Below are 22,797 nucleotides of genomic sequence, written 5' to 3' on the forward strand. Positions count from 1 at the left end.
AATAGTTCAATGCTTTTCTTTAGATATTTAAACATCTTCAGGTATATGAAACAGATGCAGCCTTTGAAAAATAAGGCATTATTCAGAATAAGATCACTTATTCCTGCTCTTAGTCTGTAATTTACAGGAATAGTGTAGTATTCCTTGAAATTGTTTGAACCCTTTAGTGACCCTCATTATATTCTGTTAGAAGCAGGAAACCAGTCATAGCAATAGCATATATGTAGCTACCTAGAATGTTTGATCTATTGACTAAACATATTTATTTGGTTTTCCATTGTGCCAATGTGGTTTCTCCATATTGTTATTCTGCAAGGTGTTAATGGCTGCCATCAAGTGTGTCTTTGATCTACAGGTGATCACAGATCTTGTTAAAGCTGATGGGCATGCTAGCCACCATCCAAAAGCATTAAAGTGACCAGATGTCCTGATTTTATAGGGACAGTCTCGATTTTTGGGTCTTCTTATATAGGCTCCTATTACCCCCACCCCCATCCCGATTTTTAACACTTGCTGTCTAGTCAGCCTAAAAAGCATGGACCAGTATGTCAAGGCCCAAGTAGACGCTAAACTAGTTGTGTGAAGGGTTTCCTTGGGTCTGATTGCAAAGGGGTTGGAGCTACTTCTGTGAGTCAGAGATAGAAACCAGGTAGCAAGATAATATAACCAGAAAACAGCCAACAGAAAGCCAGAGAAGCAGCAGTGAGCATGGTCCTGAGAAGGAGCAGAGAATAGGCGATTTGTGGGAGGGACACGAAGGGGGTGCCAGCTAAAAGAGAGGACAAGTGACCAGGGTCAGCTCTAGCTTTTTTGCTGCCCCAAGCACAACAGGCAGGCTGCCTTTGGCGGCTTGCTTGCGGGAGATCCGCTGGTCCTGCGACTTCTGCGTACCTGCCGCCAAATTGCCGCTGAATCTGTGGGACTGGCGGACCTCCCGCAGGCAAGCCGCTGAAGGCTGCCTGACTTCCGCCCTCGCAGGGACCAGCAGGGCGCCCCTCCACGGCTTGCCACCCAGGCACAGGCTTGGAGCTCTGGTGCCTGGAGCTGCCGCTGCAAGTGACCTCCCCACATGACTCCTTCCCGCTCCCAGCCCAGAGACCCCACACTATCCCCATCCCACATTACCTGAGGAGGGGGACTCTGTCCTCCCACTGCGCTGGATCCCCCTGGTATACTTGGCTGGTCTTCCTGGAAGACAAGCCCCAGAACTACTCCTGGATGCTGCCCATTGCAGCACAGCACCTGCCTCGGAGAGTGTCTGGCTGCAGTGGCAGCGGGATGTCTCCCACCTGGGCTTGGCTTCCGGGACAGCGGCTGAATGAGTCAGAGCCCCACTTCCCTCCTTGGCATGCTTAGAGTTGGATCCTGTCCCCAGAAGCGCCACTCCCTGCCCAGGCTCAGCTTCTGGGGACAGGAGCCAATTCTGAGCATGCCAGAAGGGAGGTGGGGGGCTCCTGCTCGCTCGGCTGCTGTTCCCAGAAGCTGAGCCTGGCATGGGGGAAGCCTGCTTCTTCCACAGCCAGGTACTCCCCCAGTCAAAGTCAGCTGCTGTGCTGTACCAAGTAGCATCCCAGGCAGCGTGGCGGGAGGAGGAGAGGATCTGGCCCTGCCCCTTCCTCTCCCCACCTGGGCTGGCTGCTGGGGGTTCTTGACCCTGCTGGAGGATCACTTGATCCTTTGTGCCCCTCCCACGAGTAGCTGGAAAGGAAGGGAGGGAAACTGTGAGCAAGGAAACTGTCTGCTACTGTTTGTTTCTACTGTGTTCAGGGAAACAGGACTTTGTAAAGAATTTTTTTAAAATAAACACGGTTGCAGCAAAGAAATATGTCACTTGTATAATCAATTTCTACTCCTAACAGAAACAACCCAGCAAGGCCCTGAATATTGACTAGCTGCTAAAGCCAAGGGGCATTAATATTGTTTTGTGTCAAGGTCAAAAGACCCAACTCATTTAAATTTTATATTATTTCCTTTGCTTATGCTTAAGATTAGCTTGAACCCCAACTGGAAGATAAACTTTGGTCAAACACTGTTTTGGGGCTCATTACAAGAGTAACTAAATGAAATGTTATGGCCTGTGTTAAACAGAAGGTCAAACTAGATGATTTAATGGTTCCCCTGGCCTTAAAATCTATTAATCTATCACTACATTAAAGGGGCAGAGTATAAAGGAGTGTTAGAAGAAAGAACTGGGCACAAACACAGCACTTAAGTTTCCACCCTAAGAAACTGAGTTAGTCTCCTAGCATCTGAGATCATTTGAATTTTAAAAAGTTGTCTTGAATGTTGACAGATTCAGCTTTTGGTTGCCTCATTTTAGAGAGCTAGGTCAGAGATTCTGAGCACTTACAGCTCCAAACTGAACTCACTGAGAAACAGCACAGAAAACTCAGAGGCCACTTTGGGAAATGTGGCCCTTAATCTTGCTTCCATATGCATACAACGCTTCCAAGTGATCGAGGGAGGAATAAAAGGGAAGCCTACAGATTGGCAAGTACAGTGGTACTAGATGGGTAGCTGATCTGACTTTTACTGAGAAGCCCATGCTGTTTATAAGTTTTTTAAAAAGAAACTAAAAATGTAATTATGACTTCAGAATACATTATATTTCTCACAGAGCATAATTACAGTCATGCTGTTTGTTCACCTATGTTCAGGGTTGTAGCAGCACTTATATTATAAACCACATTTTAAAGAGTTTATATCTTGGCAGTAAAAATTTGCTCTGGGTTGAAAATTGAGACACCCAAGAGCACGTTATTTTACACACTTTCTCCATGCTGAAGCCACAGGAGTATGCAACTAAAAAGAGAACAGAAGTTTAATGGGGATAGAGATATTTTGGCAGTAAGTATAAAACCAGCTTAGTCCTGATCCTTTGCTCCCCTTCAAATGATACAAGTACATATTAGAAAGTATGTTGCAATTGTTGGGGAGGAGGGCATGCTCTGTTCCTGCTTTCTCTGCATGTGAATGTATCTGATGCAAATAGACCTTCTCCCTCTCCCTTTGCCTCCTCAAAAAATCAATATACTTTTTTTTTTTTTTTTTTAGAAATAGCAAATGTTTAAGGTTGAAAATGACTGTGTGCATTTAGGTAAAGACTCTCATTAACTTTGATGGGCTTTGGATCAGGCCTTTATTCCTTCTTACTCCTGCTTACTCCCAAGCTGATGGTAAAGTAAATTGAGCTCATCTTTGACATCTATTCTTCCTTTTTCTCTTCTTTCCCATTGAATTTTTATCAGCTTCAGTTCCAGTGCTTTGCTTGAGTTTACTTCTTAGTATTTGTCCTTGGACGTCATTTGTCCCTAAGCAGCTTCCAAACCCGCTTTAGACATAGACTCATATTTATATTTGAATAGGTGGACAAAGGCCTTCTTTTCAGTATTAATACTTCATCACCAGTTAGAAATATACAAATCAAATACGATTTATTGATACACCCAGTTAACTGAAAGACTAGAGACTTTGAGGGACCTTTAAAATAAAGCTAATTGACCTGATCAAAAAATAGGAAAAATATCTTGTGAGAAAGTTTGGGTTTGGAAGGAACTTTTTTTTTTTCATTTTGGTTGAAATTTTCCATAATATATAGTAATGACATATTTACTTCAGAGGATCAGTGCCAAAGTATTAACTGGTTATGTTGTGAGAACATTTGATTCTTCTTCTTCTTCTTCTTCTTTTTTAACTTGCTGTGACTCACAGGCACCAGCTTCCAATTTTCCTGGGGGCTGCTCAACCCCTACTAAGCCCCAGGCCCAGTCATCACCCTGCCCCACCTCCTCCTCCCTTCTGCCCCTGCCCCACGTCCTCCCCTGAGTGCACCCTGTCCCTGTTCCTGCCCCTCCCTCCCATAGCCTCCAGGAGGCACTGGGGCGTGGGGAGGGGGGGAAGAGGAGTTGATTGGTGGGGCAGCCAGCAGACAGGAGGCACTGGGGGAGGAAGGGAGCAGGCTGCAGGTGGGTGCTAAGCACCTGCTATGTTTTTTCCCTGAGTGCTCCAGCCCTGGAGCACCCATGGAGTCAGCCCCTATGCTGTGAATGCGTTAAGCAGGGCTCACTTGCTCTATCTGAAGACTTCTGGCCTGTCCTGACCCATCAAAAGGGATTGTTTGCCTTGATTTTCAATTCTTTATTTCTATTTCACTCTCAGCCGTAATTTAAATTTCATATTGTAGGCCCCAAACCTGAAAACACTTAAGAACATGCTTAACTCTATGAGTATGAATAGTCTCATTGTGCATATAGTTAAGCACATGCCAAAGTCTTTGCAACATTTGCTGAACACTGGGATTTTCTATATGGTCCTAACAATACTGAGGCCTTTGTCATGCATGCACTCTATTAGGTTTCTGAATGCTTCTTATGCAGGTGACCCACAGGAGGATACAACACGGATTGCCTGTGAGAGATAGAAGGAAACTGTAACTGACAACAAGGTCTGAACATCCAGTTAGGTTTTATTAGGATTTCTTTTCTAAGAGACCACCATCTGTTTTGTTTTTTTATATTTAAGCCATCTTTCAGCTGTCAGATTTATATTTAAATGTTTTTCCTCTTTTAAATACAAGAATTTATCTAAGAATGTCAGGTGGTTTGCATAATTTCAACAATACTCAAAGGAGCCGGAAAAAAGCCCCCAAAGATCTATTTTTGTTTTTGCTCTATATGTGGTTGTAAGCAATACACAATACGGAAGAAGAGAGAAGGAAAAAATGAGTATTGCAGATAGTGCAAAATCAGGTTTCTCTGAGCAGCATTTTTTTTTCTTTTCATACAAATGAGGAAATCTGGACTATGCTATGTGCATCAGGGCCGGCTCTGGCTTTTTGGCCACCCCCCGAAGCAAAAAAAAAAAAAAAAAACCTGTGGGCCAGAGGGAGCGGCGAAGGGAGAAAAAAAAACCTGCAGGCTGGCCAGAGAGGTGAAGGGAAGAAAAAAAACCCCAAAACCTGTGGGGTGGATGGAGTGTGGGTGCAGGGGGACTCCCAGCCCTGCAGACATGCCCCGGGCAGAGGGGTGCGCACCCCGGCTAGCGGGGGGGAGAGAGCGAAGTGGGGAGGCCAGGGCTTCCTTCAGTGGGGCGCTCGCCAGGCTGCCTGCCAGGAGGGCTCCGCGCTGCTCCGGTTGGCAGGCAGGGAAGGACGCGGGCTGCCCTGCCAGGCTTGCTATAGACCTGGCACCACTCCCAGCAGGGTGCTCCCCTCCTCCACGCCCCTACAGGGCGGCCGGAGCAGAGAACCAAAAAGAAAAATTGAAGACTTAAAGTCACTCTCTAGTTAAGGTTTCATTAACTTTCCAGTACAACCCCCCTTTTGAAACACAACTCACTCCCTGCTCTCCCCAGGAGAAGCCAATCTTCTTGAAACTTCATAAGCCTCAACTGCCCCAGGGAAGATTTTTTTTTTCCTAGGACATTTGGAAGAAACCTGAAAAAAGTTTCAAAAATAGGGTGTAGTGATGGTTTTTTCCTTTTATCAATTCTCTGAAAATGTCTTTTTTTGTTGTTGATGTTGTTTTTTGTTGCCTTTGGCTCACCATTCCTCTAGAACAAGTTGGCCTAAGAACTCCAAAATGTGCTTTATTTGGTTGCCATTGCAGAGGAGAAGTGTTTTTTGGTGTTTTGTATTTTGTTGTTGGGGAGAGAGTAATAATAATGATATGACAAAGATAAGCAACATACACCTTACATTACAATAGGCAGCCAAGTGGTTAACTGGGGATTCATTATAGCAAGGATACAAACAGAATGCACAGGTAGGCTGAGGGGAAGGGGCCTTGAGGAGAAGTGCTTGTGCCTGCTAAGCCCAGACCGGGAAGCAAGGAGGAAATGGAAGCAGATCATTGTGCTATACTTGATAAGTTTATGGATTGTTTCTTTGCCAGACTGGTAGGCATTTTTCTTTCCTGGCTTCCTAAACAAAGTAAAAAAGCTTCATAGCTACAGCTCTTCAAACTGCCTTTTGAGCTCTCAAGCAGTCATGTATCCACACATTTTGAATGTTTCATTTGCTTCTGGTGGGGGAGACCACATCATAATTTTCTCCTTTATAGAGCTTGCCTGCAAGGAGTTAAAAGTTTAATAAGACTTAACACATAAAAGAATTTAGAGATTCCCTTAGGAGACTAAAAAGAATTGGGGTTTGATCTTTTCCCTATAGGGTATGTCTGCACAGCAAAGAAAAACCCACAGCTGGCTCTGGCTGTGGGGCTGTTCACTGCTGTGTAGACTTCTGGTCTCGGGCTGCAGTCCGTGCTCTGGAACCCTCTCGCCTCAGACTGTCCTAGAGCCCAGCTCCAGCCTGAGCCCAGAAGTCAAAACAGCAATGAAACAGCCCCACAGCCTGAGCTCTGCAAGCCCTAGTTGGCACAGCAGCCTTATGAAGAGGATGATACATTTAACAGATTCTAAAATAGTGGAGACACAAGAACAGAAGTTGAATCCGACTTGGAAAGAACAGATGCACCCGAGACACTCGTGCTCACAAAAGCTGGGGGGGAAAAAATGGACGAATAGTATATTTGCTGGGAAATGCAGTTTCGAGTTGACCAAACTGGGCAGAGGGGGTGTTAGAGTCTAAAGAGGACTTAGATGCCATTCACAGAACAGGAGGAGGAGTTTGGGATCTCCACTTCCTCCCCCTTATTATTATACCTCTTAGTGCCATGGTAGAGTACTCACCTGGGCTGGGAGGGATTTGGATTCACATCCCCAGATTCAGAGCAGGGATTTGAATATGGATCTTTCCTAACCCTAGCCACTGGGCTATAGGGTATTCAGGTGTGGGGATCTCTCAATCTTTCCCACTGAAGCTGTTTCACTTTGCATAAATAATTAGTCAGTGGGCCAGAGAATGTGAGAATGACTCTACAGCCTGGTATTCAGGGTATTCAGGTTCCAGACCCTATTTCAATTAATATTAAACTATTTTATACTCAGTAAAACAGTTTTGAAAGAAGAGATTCCCTATAGCCAAGGCACTACCCTGCAATGTGGAAGACTCAAATTCAAGTCCCTGCTCTGAATCAAGCAGAGACAGGACTTGAACCTGTCTCTGGAAAAAATAACCCCAACTATACATACAACATGATGGGGGCTAATTTAGCTACAACGAGTCAGGAAAAAGATCTTGGAGTTATCGTGGATAGTTCTCTGAATGTGACGTCGCATGTGTGTGCAGAAAAAAAAAAAAAAAACAGGATGATGTTAGGAATCAAAAAAAAAGAGAGAGAGAGAATATGAATATATATTTATATTTATATATATCCATGTGACGCCCCCATCTCGAATACTGTGTACAGATGTGGTCTCTCACACCTCAAAAAAATATTCTAGCACTAGAAAAAGAAAAGAGAAAAAAAACTAAAATGATTAGGAGAAGGAGAATAGAGAATGAGGATTAAAAAAAGATAGGAAGAGGCTAGTTTGAAAAGAGAAGAAGAAGAGGGGGGGGAGGGGGGTATATAAAAAAAAATGAGTGAGAGATGAGAAAGTGAAAAAGGAAAATATATATTATTATAACATATAATACAGGTCAAACAGGCAATAAAATAAAATATAATTTTAAAACAAAAAAAAAAAAAGGAAGTTCTTCTTCACTTTGAGTTAACTTGTGGACTTGGGAACTGGGGAGGTTGTAGGAAGGGAGGGACTATAACAATGTTTAAAAAAAATTCAAAATTCATGGGGGCTAAATCCATAAGGCCAAAAATGGCAGGATGGGTAAGAATGGTGTCCCTAGCCTCTGTTCCTGTCCTCTGAGATGGATGAGGAGATGGATGGAGGGAGAGATCATTTGATCATTTGCCTGTCTCCCTGTTCTCCTCAGGGCTGGCTGCATGGACCACTGGAGTAGACAGATACTGGGCTAGATGGACCCTGGACCTTTGGTCTTCTTCTTTTTTGTTTATGTTGTTGAACCTGGATATCCCACAGCCAGGTGAGAGCTGTAATTATGGGGCTTTAAGGGCGCATCACATCCTCTAGAAGTTTTGTGAATGGCATTACTGAACATTCTTTGCTTTTCATGAAAAAAAGTGGTTGAAATGCCCCCAACTGGAACGGACTGTTTTGTTTTGGGTCAAACAGAACATTTAGTTCATCACAAAACAACATTTCTGTGCATTTTTGGTTTGGCTGAGAACACTAAAAATCATTTTGGGTCTATCCAAAATGGAATTTTGTTTGGAGTTTTTGGTTCGATCAGCAAACTGAAAAATTAATCATTCACACAGCTCTGCTTATAAACTCCTACTTTAAGTGGGTAAATTTGTTGCAGGCCATATATTGTTTAAAAAATGTGCACAGTACACCACAGCATTCCTTTAAGACAACTGATTTGAAGAGTCACATTTTATGGGGAGTCAAAATATGGCTCAGTTATGCTCCTGCAGAGAGAGAAAATATAGTATATTTTACTAACTTGTGAGAAGGTGAGTAACCCATGGGGCAGTTATCCATCTAATGTGGCTTCCTCTGTTGTAGCTTTGCTGGAATAAATGAACATAATATTATGGCAGACCTGGTGCTTTTAAACCTTTCTGATGTTCAGTATCCAATAACAAAAGCTATTAGTCATGCTTATATGTTTCTTTAATGGCAAAGTTACTCTAGTCAAACCTAGTTTACACATAAATAACCTATTATTTCTACTCGGAGAGCTAAAACTATTCCAAATTATTCTTCCCATGCAACATTATCCTACCCAAAATCCAATTCACTACTGAAATATTCAGACTAAATGTCTCTGGATCCCTTGTGATAATTCACATACACATTTCTTACTCTCGGGTTAAGTTTTCAGTATACATTGGCCATTCATAACAAGGCTGCAGACATGCTGGTGCAAGTTCTTCAGGCATTGCATAAGGAAAGGTGTCTAGGATAAGTGGAATTCAGAGTCCCAAAATTGCTACTACTTCTGATCTCCTACCAGGACTATAGACTATGACTGCTCAGAAATTACTATAGGTCAGGGATCAGCAACCTTTAGCATGCAGGCCAGGGCCAGTTTGTTTACCTGCCACGTTCACAGGTTCGGCCAATCACGGCTCCCACTGGCTGTGTGCCAAAGGTTGCCGATCCCTGCTATAGGTCATAGTGAGAGCCTAACCAGAGCAGCTAGAGGGACAGATCAACCACAGTGAAACACACCACATGTCTATTGTTCTGATATTCCACCTCCAAAGTCAGCCATGACAAAGACAGCAGGAAGCTACTCAAAATTCATATGATAGATTTGCTGGTAAAGTAGCATTATGCTCACCGCAGAAAAGCTGGGTGAGAATGAAATATGTGCAATATGTGCAATCTGGTGTCAGGGAGCTATGATCTCAGTGTGTTTGCACTGAGTGTATTAAGATATGGCCTTCAGAATGTGCTATGGCTGGAGTTTTCAAAAAGGTGTAAGAGTTAGGCACTGAGCTCCCTTAGGCCTTTTTGAAAATCACAGCCAACAGTCCTACTGGCAAAGGCAATGGTTTGTGTGAGAGTGCTTTGGTTAGCTGCCAGCACCCAAATTTAAACTGTTTTCCTGTGCCTCACATATGGAAAATATTGGTCAACTCTCCCAGAGGCAACTCTCAACCCCAACCAGCACTAATCCTCCGTTCTGATATTATTTATTATTACAATTTGTATTTTAGCATTTGCGACCTCCAGTCATGGGCCAAGACCGCATTGCGCTGGACACAGTACAAACTCAGAACAAAAATACAGTCTCTGCTCCCCCCCCCCCCCGACAGAATTCATGACCTTCTATCTGACTCCAACTTTTTTCTAAAAGCAGAATAAGACACACTTCTAGTTCCCTGAATAACTGGACTACTGTGCAGGCCTAGGAGATTTTGATAACTTAAGTCTGAAGGCATAAGCAAACAAAAGAGCTTCTAAATTAAAGTCAGTATTAATAATCTTGGAGACAATCATATTGAATTAGAAAGACTCTGAGCATGGTATCTGCTCAAGAATATTTTTTTTAAAGGAAGAACCACCTGGAAAATGAGAAGTTGCACAAAAATGTGAACCTCACACCAACAATAATGTACAAATACTTTGATAGAATAGTTAAAGCTGTCACAAGAAAACTCTAATTTACATCATATGTAATATGCAATAATATAGTGCATATATTCAGCGCATATAAACAAGAACAGTGAATTATAGAATGTCAAGAGACAAAACTTACTAGGTCATCCAGTCTGATCTCCTGCCTGTCATTGTTCATTTCACTATACTGCAGCATATAATGCTTTATCTCATCTAGCTTTATTTTTTACATCAAAGTCTAAATTAATTGTTCATCTTATATGAAATACTTATAATTTAGGAGTTGTACTGACAGTTAGGGGACACATTTTCTCCCTTATCTCCAAGAGTCAGAATATGAGTATATACCATTGATTTTAACGGGAATTACTTGTATCTTGTTAGGCAAAACAGGGTTCAAATATTGATATTTAGAAATAAATCCAAAGTAGATTTCTTACCATATCACAAATTCCCCATACATACCTCTTAGCATAAATGTCTCACTTGACTCGGTGTAGAAAAAGAACTAGAATAACAAAGATACTTCAAGTCAGAGATGACATACATTGTCAAAACTGTATAGGAAAAATTGATCAGTGCTTGTCCCTGCTCTGTTTGATTCTAGTCAAAGCTTTTGCTCCTTTATCATTACTGAAAACACCATGGGGTAGATTCTCACCTGGGGTAAGCTATCATTGTTTCATTGGAGTCAATAGAGCTGCCACAGTTTCAGAGCAGCTGCATCTGCACTCCCCGTCTGAGGTGCCTCAAGGGCACCCACCCTGGGCTTTTGACTCCCAGACATTACCTCTGTTGGGTGGGGATCTGCAACTCAATCCCTCCTGCCTGGGCAGGCCTTTCAGGCTGCCCTGCACTACACTGTGATATCCCCAAAGACAGACTGCCTAAAAGGTGAGCATCTGTGCTTTGCTCTCTGTCCAGAGGCTATGATCAGTGTATTGCCTGCTGTCATATGTTATCACTCAGTTCTTTATAAGCTAGCACATTTATTCTTAAGGTGAAACCTTACAGAGAAAATGTATTAAAAACAATTAAAGAACCTACCTAATGCTAAAAAAGCTTACCCCGGTCACCCACAACTCTAACCTTGGGCTTTGATAGGTGTCAGTCATTCAGAACTCATAACCAGATTTTTCCCCAGGGTTACAAGTTCATAACTATCTCAGATTCAGAATCAAAACCCCAGTTGGGCCATTCAGCAATTTCTTTACATAGCTTGAGCCTTTGCTCTCCAGTCTCCAGGAAAAGTTGATCAGCAGACAATGACTCATTCTTCACAGGGTAGCTCCAAAAGACAGGGATTTTGCTTAAAGAGAGGTGAAGGGGTTGCATTAACCTCTCCTTAGGTATTCCCCAGGGTGTTTTTAAGACAATAATTCCACAGGAATGAATTGGGGGTAGAGCAGCAGGGCCATTCAACCAATTGCCTGTCGATAACTTTTCAGTTTTTACCTGAGGCTTGGCCCTGAGAAGGCTCCAGGGAATATACGTTACTTCACAACTTCTCTGTGGTTGATAATGGCGTAGCAGACACCTTATCTCATTTTCAGCTCCACAGACTTCTGGAGCTGGCACCAGGAGCCAGCCGGGAACCCAGGCAGATGACGCTGGTGCTATGGAACCCTGGCATAAGATGGTTGTCAGTGTGGTCCGGAGATCAGTTGCTCCACACACGTGGCAGAGCTATGAAAGAAGTTTTAATGATTTCATACAATTTCAGGATCAGGAAGGCTGGTCAACAATATGGCTCATTACAGAGGAACAGGTGGTGCGGTACATGCTGTCACAGGCAACCTGTCAACTGGCATCTTCCACAATCTCGTATCACCTTTCTGCCATTACATTCGTCAGTAGGCTAAATGGTTATCTGGATCCTTGCAGTGTTTTTTTAGTTCGAAGGTTTTTGGCAGGGTGGTCGCGTACCAGTGGCCCCAGGAAGGATTCCTGTCATCCCATCACAGTTTACATGCTCGGGGATCTCGTGCAGATCCTTGGTGCCATATGTTATAGTGAACAGGAGGTGGCCTTGTTCCGGGAGGCATTCTTGATAGCATTTTTTGGTGCTTTCAGGATCAGCAAGCCAGTTCTGTTAGGAACTCCACAGGAAGTGCTTTGGAACTGCATGATATACAATGGCATGAGCATTCAGTGATATTACACTTGCGAAGGTCAAAGATGGATCAAATTGGCTGGGGTGAATTTGTTATTCTCTGGGAGGGTGGTGAGCCTGGGGTCTACCCCATTCAAGCTTGGATGGCCTACATGGTGATACGGTGAAAGGGAGAAAGCCCTCTTTTTTATGCCCAGTGACGGGAGTCCCCTCACAATATGTCAATTTGTTACCATGTTGAGATGGGGGCTGATGAGGTTGGGGCTGCCAGCTCATGAATTTGATTTCCACTCATTCAGAATCGGGGCAGCAATGGCAGCAGCACTGCTAGGTATGGGAGCAGCAGCTATTCAGGCAATCGGGCGTTGGCATTCGGACACGTACCGAACGTATGTAAGACCTCAGGCGGTAAATCAGCATTAATTTGTTGTAATCTCATTACAGATGTTGGATGACCAGCCATGCAGATGGGTGCATAGGCATGCGTCCAAGTTGCTCAAGGGTTCACAGCTGGGCTTTAGTGGTGAAGCAGTACTCAGCTGGCATGTAAAGTGGGGCATATTATGGGACCGACTCATACCCTGGCTATATGCTCTGCGGGCCCGTCAGCGGCCACCAGATATAATTGTGGTGTACCTTGGGGAAAATGATTTGGGAATGCTTAAATGGGTGGAACTAATCCTCAGAGCAAGGAGGGACTTGAGGCTGATCCTTGACATTTTTCCAGGAATTACCATTGTATGGTCAGAAATGCTTCGGCACAGGCTCTGGTGGGGAGCCATGAACACCCCCTCCCCAAGCCCCCAGGTGGACAAGGCAAGGAGGTATGTGAACAGGGAGGTGACCAAATTCCTCAGGGTCATAGGAGAGGCAGTAATTTCACATTCTGACATAGTATATGGGGCACCAGCGTTGTTTTGGGAGGACGGGGTTCTCCTGTCAGATTTAAGTGCTGTAATTTTTTTGACATATAAAAGATGTCATTAGGAGATGTCTGTGAACCTCATTAGGTTTGGGGAGGAGGCAGTCAAGCTAATGGCTGGCACCTCCTTGTGGTGGGATGTCCGGTGCAGATACTCCATAGGAAAGATATATAGCATGGATCGGCAACCTTTGGCACATGGCCCATTAGGGAAATCCGCTGGCGGGCCAGGATGGTTTGTTTACCTGCAGCATCTGCAGGTTTGGCCAATCGCAGCTCCCACTGGCCGCGGTTCGCTGTTCCAGGCCAATGGGAGATGTGAGAAGTGGCAAAGGATGTGCTGACTGCCACTTCCCGCAGCCCCCATTAGCCTGGAATGGTGAACTGTGGCCAGTGGGAGCTGCGATCACCTGAAAAAACCGCAAACAAACCATCCTGGCCTGCCAGTGGAGTTCCCTAATGGGCCATATGCCAAAGGTTGCCGATCCCTGGTATACAGTGACTAGATAAATGCCTTGGAAAAGGACTTAAAAAGAGGTGTTCTATAAAGGAGTGAATGCGGGGTGGTTGGGGACTCCTATGATTGGTATGACAGGGAACCTATCCCCATTATTTTAGCCCACTTTAACTCTTCTATGACGGGAGGATTGGATGGTAAGGTCCAAGCAATGGATTTGCTTGAGGGACCTGGATGGAAAAAGAGAGGGAGCTGGTAAAAGGCCCCTGGTAATTATGGAATAAACATGGATTTACCTGCACTGTACACTTTTATCTGCGGGGTAGTCCCAGACATCTAATAATAAAGTTGCAGCCTGATTAAATGTCAAATGTCTCCAGTCCTTCCTTTGGTATAGCCAGACAATACCTGATTTTTTTCTAAACCCTTCTGATCCAGTGGTAGGTAGTTGTACTTCAGACTCCAAATTGGTGAGTGGTTTTCAGTAGACCTATGCAGAAATGAGAATGAAAACAGGGTTTTGATTTTTCCTATGAATTAAATTTTGGGCCAGTCAAAATGTATTGTTTTGATTTTGCCTTTTATTTTATTTTATTTACTTTTTATAATATATTTTTTAAATGACAAGTTATTTCAAAATGAAAAATCTAAACATTCCATTACAAAAATGTTCAACATTCCATTTTTTCACCTTATCAAAATTGTTTTCACAAAAAGTTTCTGCTTCAAGTAAACTGTATGTTCCATCAGAAAACTTTTGATTTTAAATAATGCACTAGGTCCTATCATGCAGATCTGACAGAAAATATATGTTTGAGAAAAGAGATGAAAACCAGAATTGTAAGAGTCTGCTCTGAAAGGAATATGCTCTCTTCTTTATGAACAGTTGTAAAGCAAAGTTGTACGGCATGTTTGAAAAACAATGGCTACTGAATTCCAGTAGGGTGAAATTCTGAAGTCCTTACTATGCCCATACTCAAGCACATCCCACAATAGGAGTTTTGCCTAAGTAAAGACTTTAGGATTTGTTCCATAGATTGAAAGAAGGAAATATTCAGTTGTAAGAAGAGAACATTAGCACACAACACAGCCTCTGCTGAAGGCAGTACAAACATTTGTTACCTGTTGTTTTATTTGCCTATTATTGAACCGTAATGTCACAATGATATGATTTCATAAACTAATTACTTTATGACTTTCACTGCAGAGCAAGTCAGTTGCATCATTTCTCAGCTGGATTCTAGGTAGGTGTACAACTATAGCAATTTGTAGCAGCATACAAGTGTAACAAGTGTGAAGAATGTTACTTTAATGTTATCTCACGCAGAAAAGGTTATCTGTCTTAGCAGAAGCCTAGAATTCTTACTCTGAATGAGTAAAAGTAAAGATTTTCCCCCCCTCTAATTAGGTGGGAAGAAGACTTTATATTTTAAACATAAGCTAAATGATGTGAAACAGAATGAATAACAAACGTTCAGAAAATGCTTTATTCCTCAAAATTCAATGCCCTTATAAAATGCTAGTTTTCTGAGCCTCATGCTGCTTTTTTTTCTTTATTTCAATATTAATAATTTAGTTGTGACACAGTACAAAGACTTTTGTTGATAGTGAATTGCTGGCAGGTTAATATTTCATGTATGAAATGTAAAGTACCCATGTTCTGATAGGAGCTTAAACTGATATAGAAACCATATGAATTTGAAATAACAAAGTTATTAGAAAGAGAGGTACTAATATCTGGCAATTTACAAAAATCCTCCCAAACAATGTAATGCTTTCTATGTGCCAGATACTACTGAATATAAATATTATTATTAGAGCAGGGTGAATTGTAAATGCTATATATTTATTAACGCTGCTAAATACCAAAGTGCAACTCTAAATTTGATTAATAGTACTCTGTTCAGAATTCTTCTAATTTTAGTTTATTCTGACCCTGCCAGCAGGTTGGGGATCTTGGGGGAAAATTACTGCACTGGTGGGGTGCAAAATAAACTTTATTAAGAAAATGCAAAAACAGGGAAAATTTAATAGTGAGGGGTATGGGGTTTGTTAAGGTAGACAATTGGGGAGGGCTTTCTTTTGGTGAACAGTATAGGGGGTTTCAATAGTGGGGTACAGTACAGTAGGATACAATACAGTGGGTAACCAATTAACACTGAAGTATAAATGTAACAGGTAGCTAACAATTTCTATGTAAAGGGTGTGTCACAGCAGCATATAACCAACTAACAGTTATGGATAAAATATGTTAAATAGCAAACAATTCTAGGTAAAGATGTGTCACAGTGGTGTAAATGTAGAATGTGAGGTGTATCAGAGAGAAAAAGGGTAACCAATGGGGTTTTATGCTAGATTGGGATGGGGGAAGAGAAGCACGGGGTGGAGCAGAGAGCAAAGGCAGAGGCGCTGCGGAGGGAGATTTAAACTCAGAGAGACACAGAGAACAAACAGGCTGTAAGTTTAAGCAGCAAAGACTGCAACAAGTCAGGGAGACACAGAGGAAGCCCGGGGGGGGGGGGGCTGACAGTGAGAAGACAGACTTAATCACAATTATACAGAACACAGCAAAATCTTATCTATGATCTAACTTAACCAAGACTACACAAATTAGCAAGCAAAAGAACACAATGCAACAACTTCTTAAACTTAACTTACAGAGCACAATACAAACAATTCTCTAAACCTAACTTAACCACAGCTATGCAAAATGAAATTACAACTTATCTAGACTAAAGGCTAAACCTAACCTAATGTGTGCACCTTATGCTAGGGGTAGTTTCAGAGGGCAGAGTGGTGTGTGCCCAGGATACAGCCCCAAGGGGGGTGGGGTGGTGACTGCAGCAGTGGGACGACTGCAAGCCTGCAGCCCAGGAAGGCACAGCTCAGCAGTGGCACAGGCTTATTTCTAGCAGCAAAGGCGCTGCAGAGCTAGAAGCAGAGCAGTTACAGAACACAGACCACGGAGTTAACTTGGGTCTGTCTGCTGGGGAAACAAGGCCAGCAGCTAAAATAATAAAATAAAAGTATAGAAAGTTTCACAGAGGGATTCTTACCAGTCCCCAAGGCAGCAGCAAAGGCAGAGACAGGAACAGCAGCATCATCAGAGGACACAGAGAGGACTCAATTCGCTTACAATAATCAGGAGATCTCCAGGCAAAATTTGTTGTTCGTGGGAGGGGAGTTTAAAAACAGGGGTAAGCTCAAAAACAAAACAAGAGCGGAGAAAGGACCCCACAGAACCCCTGGCTGATCAAACCAGGCAGCAATGCAGGAACCTTTCTGAGGTCTGATCAGAAAATGTCTGGTTATAAAGGCAAACTTAGGCAGTTTCCCGCCAGTAACTTTGATTGGTTCCCCTTCTTACAGGGAGGAGAGAAGGCAGGGAAAAAACTGCAGGTAGGCATAGAACATGTCTGGGCAAGTTCTGAGCCCCCAGGTATGACTCATATGCTCAGCTATGTGGCCACTTTAGGTCTTGCAGCTCTGAACATTGCCTACCCTACACAAAGCCCAGGTTCAACAAGGTGATAACAGGACCAACCCTTTGAACAGGGCAGTGGTCCCACTTAGCACACAGCACAAGTGGCCATCCCTTTGAGAAGGGCAATGGCTCTTGGTAAACGACTTAAGGGGCCCTCCCTTTGAGAAGGGCAGTGGCCCTGGTAAACAACTTAACAGCCAGGGAGGGGCAGCCACAGGAGGAGAACAAAAACAAAATGGAGTAAGGGGACAGCTGTAAGAAACAAAATGGAATAGGGGGATAGCTGTAACAGACATATTCTACTATTGCAAGGAAAATCTTTACATTTTTACATAGGGCCCTAACCTTTTCTATTGAAATCAATGATAAAACTCTGAACATTTATTGTTTGTTTTATAATAGCTCTTTGTGTCCCTAATCAGGGATCAGGGCCACATTGTTCTAGCCGCTAGGCAAACATGAACTGAAATTGAAGGCACCCAAAGAGCTTACAGGCTTAAGTTTTAAAAAGTGAGTAGTGATTCTGGGTACTTAAGTGTTTGGGTGCCCAACCTGAGACACTTGTGAAGGTGGATGCTCAGCATTTTCTGAAAAGCAAGCCCCTTTAAGATGACGTCTAAGAACTGAATTACCCAGAAGCACTAGTAAATTTTTGAAGACTTAAGCCACAATGATTTCTGATTTCTGCAGAAAACACACATGACTAGGTACTTCACCATTTGGCAGAATTTTGTTTGTTTGGTTGTTTTTTTGACTGTATATTCTTTGAGAATTTAAATAAGCAAATAGTATAGTTTCTACTTTCCCTTTCAATTGCTGCCGTTATACTTCTGCATATTTCTAAATGCAGTTAGAATGCTCATTAAGATACACACTATTCCTTTCATTGCAACCTTCAAAATTGCAAATAAATAAAAGAAGCATGGCCTAGTGATTGTGGCTGAAAACTTGGAGTAGAAACTACAGCCTACATCACTTATCTCTTCTGCATTCATCCAAGTCAATCATTCTGTGCCTCCATTTCTCCAGCTGTAAAATGGGCCTAGTGGCCTACCTTCCATACTCTTATGAGGCTTTATTCATGTTTGTAAAAAGGGTTTTTTTTTAAAGATCCGCAGGTAGAAGGTGTTATGGAAATGAACATATATCTTTTACTGATATATAACTATAAAATACTCAAAAAAATTTTAGTCAGAATTGTTCTTCAGCATTCTCATGTCATATTACAACTGTAACACCTTTCCACAAACTCCCATTCTGTTCCATAGTTTGGATCATTCCTTCTACTTTTTAAAAAATAATTATAATTTATGTTACATTTACTATTTCTAGCAAGTACAACTTAAGAAGGAAGACTTGGGTGAAATCTTGGCCTCATTGCAGTCAATGGGAGTTTTGTTTTTGCTGCTGCTCGTGCTTGATCCTCTTAACCAAAACTGACTTTTTTTTTAAAGGGCCAAATCTACCATTGCCCTGCAACTTTTGTAGTCACTTCCACCAATGCCAACAAAATACAAAGTGCATGCAACCATTAGGACTTAGTGACCTGTCACACCCAGTGTGTACTCACTTTGCACCAGTATAAATGGCAACACAAGGTGTAGGGCAATGGGAAATCTGGCCCCAATTCTCAGGAAGGCAAAAATGATGAATATTTATACCATTCCGCATGAAAGTACCAGGATACTATTCTCCCCTCGAGCCAACAGAAAAACCTAGATAGATATTTATCAATATATTTGATCGTTTGAGTGTGAATACATTAAGGACTCTGTTTCTAAAGGCAAAATACATCCCTCAAGACAGGATTCTAGGAGAATCCTTCCAAGTCAAAGGTTTTTAGAAGTTAGAAACTTCACTTTTGGCGAGTATAATTTAGCAGGACAGCAGGGTTTTTGTATTCTTCATTAAAGTCTGTGTTTTATTCTATAGGGAAGATAGATCATTTTCTGACAGCTGATGTCAACAGCCTGTCTGAACTCATCTAAGTGATATTTTTACCCTGAATATTAATGCATAATTGTTAAGTCCAAAAATGTTGTTTACTTGGTGTCTTCCTGATTTGTGTGCTTTCCTATCATCCAAATGTAGGCAAAAAAGTTTGTTATCATGCAAGTGCTCTTTCTTCTTAGTGAATCAAACTATCTTCACTTTCTCCCTTGGATGAGAGTGTTTTCTCAGTGGAAATGCTGAGAGCATCAAGCAATTTAACTCCTCTCCCTTTGTGTTTTGCATAGACACATACTATATTGTACCATATTGTGCTAACGGTTATTTTGTGAAATATATTAATTATACTGGTAAAAATCCAACAATTTAGAAATTACTGTTTTGGCAAATAGTAGATTTGTTGTAATGAAAATCTATTTGGATTTAATGTAGGGGTTATATGAGATTCAGAGACTCAGAGTTCATTAAAGTAATGTTAAGGATATAACTTAAGCTCACAAAATCAAAGAGATTTAGAGTTAATAGTGAAGCAATATCATTACTTTACATTAACATTACAAAACTTCAGGCTGTGAGTAAGCATTTCAACACATTTTTCGCAGGGGAGGTGAATACTGATAATGCAAGGACTTTGAGTTACCCACTGTGTTAGCTACTTGACTTAGAAAACCTTTAGCAATGGTTGATCTTATGAAAGGTTAGAAATATATTATTAAGACAGGTATCAGGACATCATTGCTCTTTCTCAGAAGGCAGATAATTATTTTGTTCTCTGTTTTTCATTAAAGTTGAATAGCTGATACATGCAGTGAGGGCTTAGTTTTCAACCCATTAAAGTTAAAAAGGAGACTGCAAATAAAGCGTTGAATATCCTTGAAAAAAAATAACTTGAAGAAATGACAGTGTAGAAAAAAGAACTAATTCTTTTGGATTTAATTGTTGTTTGTGATTTATTCACTCAGATATAATGTGTCAGTCTGTGTGCCAGAAATGTTTCAAAATATCACTTATTTCAGAGCTATGAAGTTTGGGCCTGCCCATGTTGCATAGTAAAGTACTTTGACACATTCAAGCGTTAAAAGGAGACAGAGACTGAGGCATAAATGGCCTAATTCACTGGGGGTGAGGATTGGAGAACTTTACCTCTGAGCGGAAGAACAGGTTTGGAAATGTGAAACTTCTGGGGAGAAGGAGAAGGCATCAAATAAGAGAGAGGGGCCTGTTGCAGAGGAAAAGAGATGGGATGGCCATAGAGCCTCCAAGATGTGCTCCTTTGTGTGTGGGAGAAAGTTTGTCAGAAATGGAAAGGGGGCAAAGAAAAGTTTACAAAATTCCTGTACAAAGAAACTAAGAGGGTGAGAGAATACAAATTAAACTCTAAAGTAAATATACAGAACAGGGCAATAGACTTTTTACGAGAAAGCAAATGAGAAGTATGAAACACAGAGTCACAGGAGAAAAGGATAGAAAATCATGACAGCTGGAGATAAAAGAAAATAAAATATTGTGGGGAAAAGTATATGGGGGGGTAAGGGATGGAGAGGAAGAATAAAAGACAATAATGCACTCTAAATTAGCATTGCTAACTCTTGCGATGCTTTTTTATAATAAAAGCCCAAGCTCCTGGAGTCCAGTGAATATGCTAGAATCTCAGATTACTTTTTTTTTAGATGTAGGTTTATAGATTTCACAGTCAGAGAAACTATAAATCCTGACCCAAGTCCCTCCTAAAAGCTCCCAAACAAAAAGGCAAATAAAAAGAACCCAATATTTGGTTTAAATACTGTGAGACTTTTAAAAATCTCATGACCTTGAGGCCTGACTTGTAATTTTTGAATATCTTAGGTTGGCAATACTGACATTATCTTACTGAAAATAACACTGGTCTACAATTTTTGAGACGTCGTCTGCTTCAGAGATAAAATGTGCTATTTATTATGTATTTTGATGTGCTGAATTCAAATATGACAATTAAAACAACTGATTGGCTACTGTTTCTAAGTTATGTAAGTTTTTACATTTTATGTCTATGTATATTGTGTAGATAGTAGAGTTTTAATCATAAATTGTAAACCTAGGTCTTTTCATGTGTTTATCGTTGCTTTACATGATAATATTTCACCTGTCCTGTTTATGTAACACTTTAAAAATCAGCAAAAGGGTTATATAACTAAAATTTATTATGAAACAAAAGGCAAAAAACTATTATGTACATAGTTAGTACTATTCAGTGTCTACTCGGCACTTCTTGGCTTGTCTCTTGTATTCATTAAATGGAGCATCTCTTGTCACTGTCCAGCAATAGTCTGCAAGCATTGATGGGCTCCATTTGCCCTGATAGCGTTTCTCCATTGTTGCAATGTCCTGGTGAAATCGCTCGCCGTGCTCGTCACTCACTGCTCCGCAGTTCGGTGGAAAAAAATCTAGATGAGAGTGCAAAAAATGTATCTTTAGTGACATGTTGCAACCAAGGCTTTTGTATGCCTTGAGGAGGTTTTCCACCAACAACCTGTAGTTGTCTGCCTTGTTGTTTCCGAGAAAATGTATTGCCACTAACTGGAAGGCTTTCCATGCTGTCTTTTCCTTGCCACGCAGTGCATGGTCAAATGCATCATCTCGAAGAAGTTCACGAATCTGCGGACCAACAAAGACACCTTCCTTTATCTTACCTTCACTTAACCTTGGAAATTTTCCACGGAGGTACTTGAAAGCTGCTTGTGTTTTGTCAATGGCCTTGACAAAGTTCTTCATCAGACCCAGCTTGATGTGTAAGGGTGGTAACAAAATCTTCCTTGATTCAACAAGTGGTGAATGCTGAACACTTTTCCTCCCAGGCTCCAATGACTGTCGGAGTGGCCAATCTTTCTTGATGTAGTGGGAATCTCTTGCACGACTATCCCATTTGCAGAGAAAACAGCAGTACTTTGTGTATCCAGTCTGCAGACCAAGCAAGAGAGCAACAACCTTCAAATCGCCACAAAGCTGCCACTGATGTTGGACATAGTTTATGCACCTCAAAAGTTGTTTCATGTTGTCATAGGTTTCCTTCATATGGACTGCATGACCAACTGGAATTCATGGCAAAACATTGCCATTGTGCAGTAAAACAGCTTTAAGACTCGTCTTCGATGAATCAATGAACAGTCTCCACTCATCTGGATCGTGAACGATGTTGAGGGCTGCCATCACACCATCGATGTTGTTGCAGGCTACAAGATCACCTTCCATGAAGAAGAATGGGACAAGATCCTTTTGACAGTCACGGAACATGGAAACCCTAACATCACCTGCCAGGAGATTCCACTGCTGTAGTCTGGAGCCCAACAGCTCTGCCTTACTCTTGGGTAGTTCCAAATCCCTGACAAGGACATTCAGTTCACCTTGTGTTATGAGGTGTGGTTCAGAGGAGGAGGATGGGAGAAAATGTGGGTCCTGTGACATTGATGGTTCAGGACCAGAAGTTTCATCCTTTTCCTCTTCCTCGTCTGACTCAAGTGAGAATGATTCTGGTGCATCAGGAACCAGCAGTCCTTCTCCGTGGGGTACTGGGCGTATAGCTGATGGAATGTTTGGATAATGCACAGTCCACCTTTTCTTCTTTGACACACCTTTCCCAACTGGAGGCACCATGCAGAAGTAACAATTGCTGGTATGATCTATTGGCTCTTTCCAAATCATTGGCACTGCAAAAGGCATAGATTTCCTTTTCCTGTTCAACCACTGGCGAAGATTTGTTGCACAAGTGTTGCAGCATATGTGTGAGGCCCACCTCTTGTCCTGATCTCCAATTTTGCAGCCAAAATAAAGGTGATAGGCTT

At 41.9% G+C, this 22,797-nt stretch overlaps 1 long non-coding RNA gene across 1 annotated transcript; it reads right to left on the reverse strand.

Moving 5' to 3' along the window:
* Positions 1 to 6,013: 6,013 nt before the first annotated feature.
* LOC120396721 lies at positions 6,014 to 12,160 on the reverse strand. Its single transcript, XR_005593323.1, has 4 exons — positions 11,509 to 12,160; positions 10,519 to 10,561; positions 8,429 to 8,495; positions 6,014 to 6,066 (listed from the first exon to the last, which is right to left on the reverse strand). It is a non-coding gene; the product is annotated as an uncharacterized LOC120396721 (long non-coding RNA).
* Between the last annotated feature and the right edge of the window lie 10,637 nt (positions 12,161 to 22,797).

The sequence above is a fragment of the Mauremys reevesii genome, linkage group 1 (assembly GCF_016161935.1).
Source record: "Mauremys reevesii isolate NIE-2019 linkage group 1, ASM1616193v1, whole genome shotgun sequence".
Classification (NCBI taxonomy): Eukaryota; Metazoa; Chordata; order Testudines; family Geoemydidae; genus Mauremys; species Mauremys reevesii.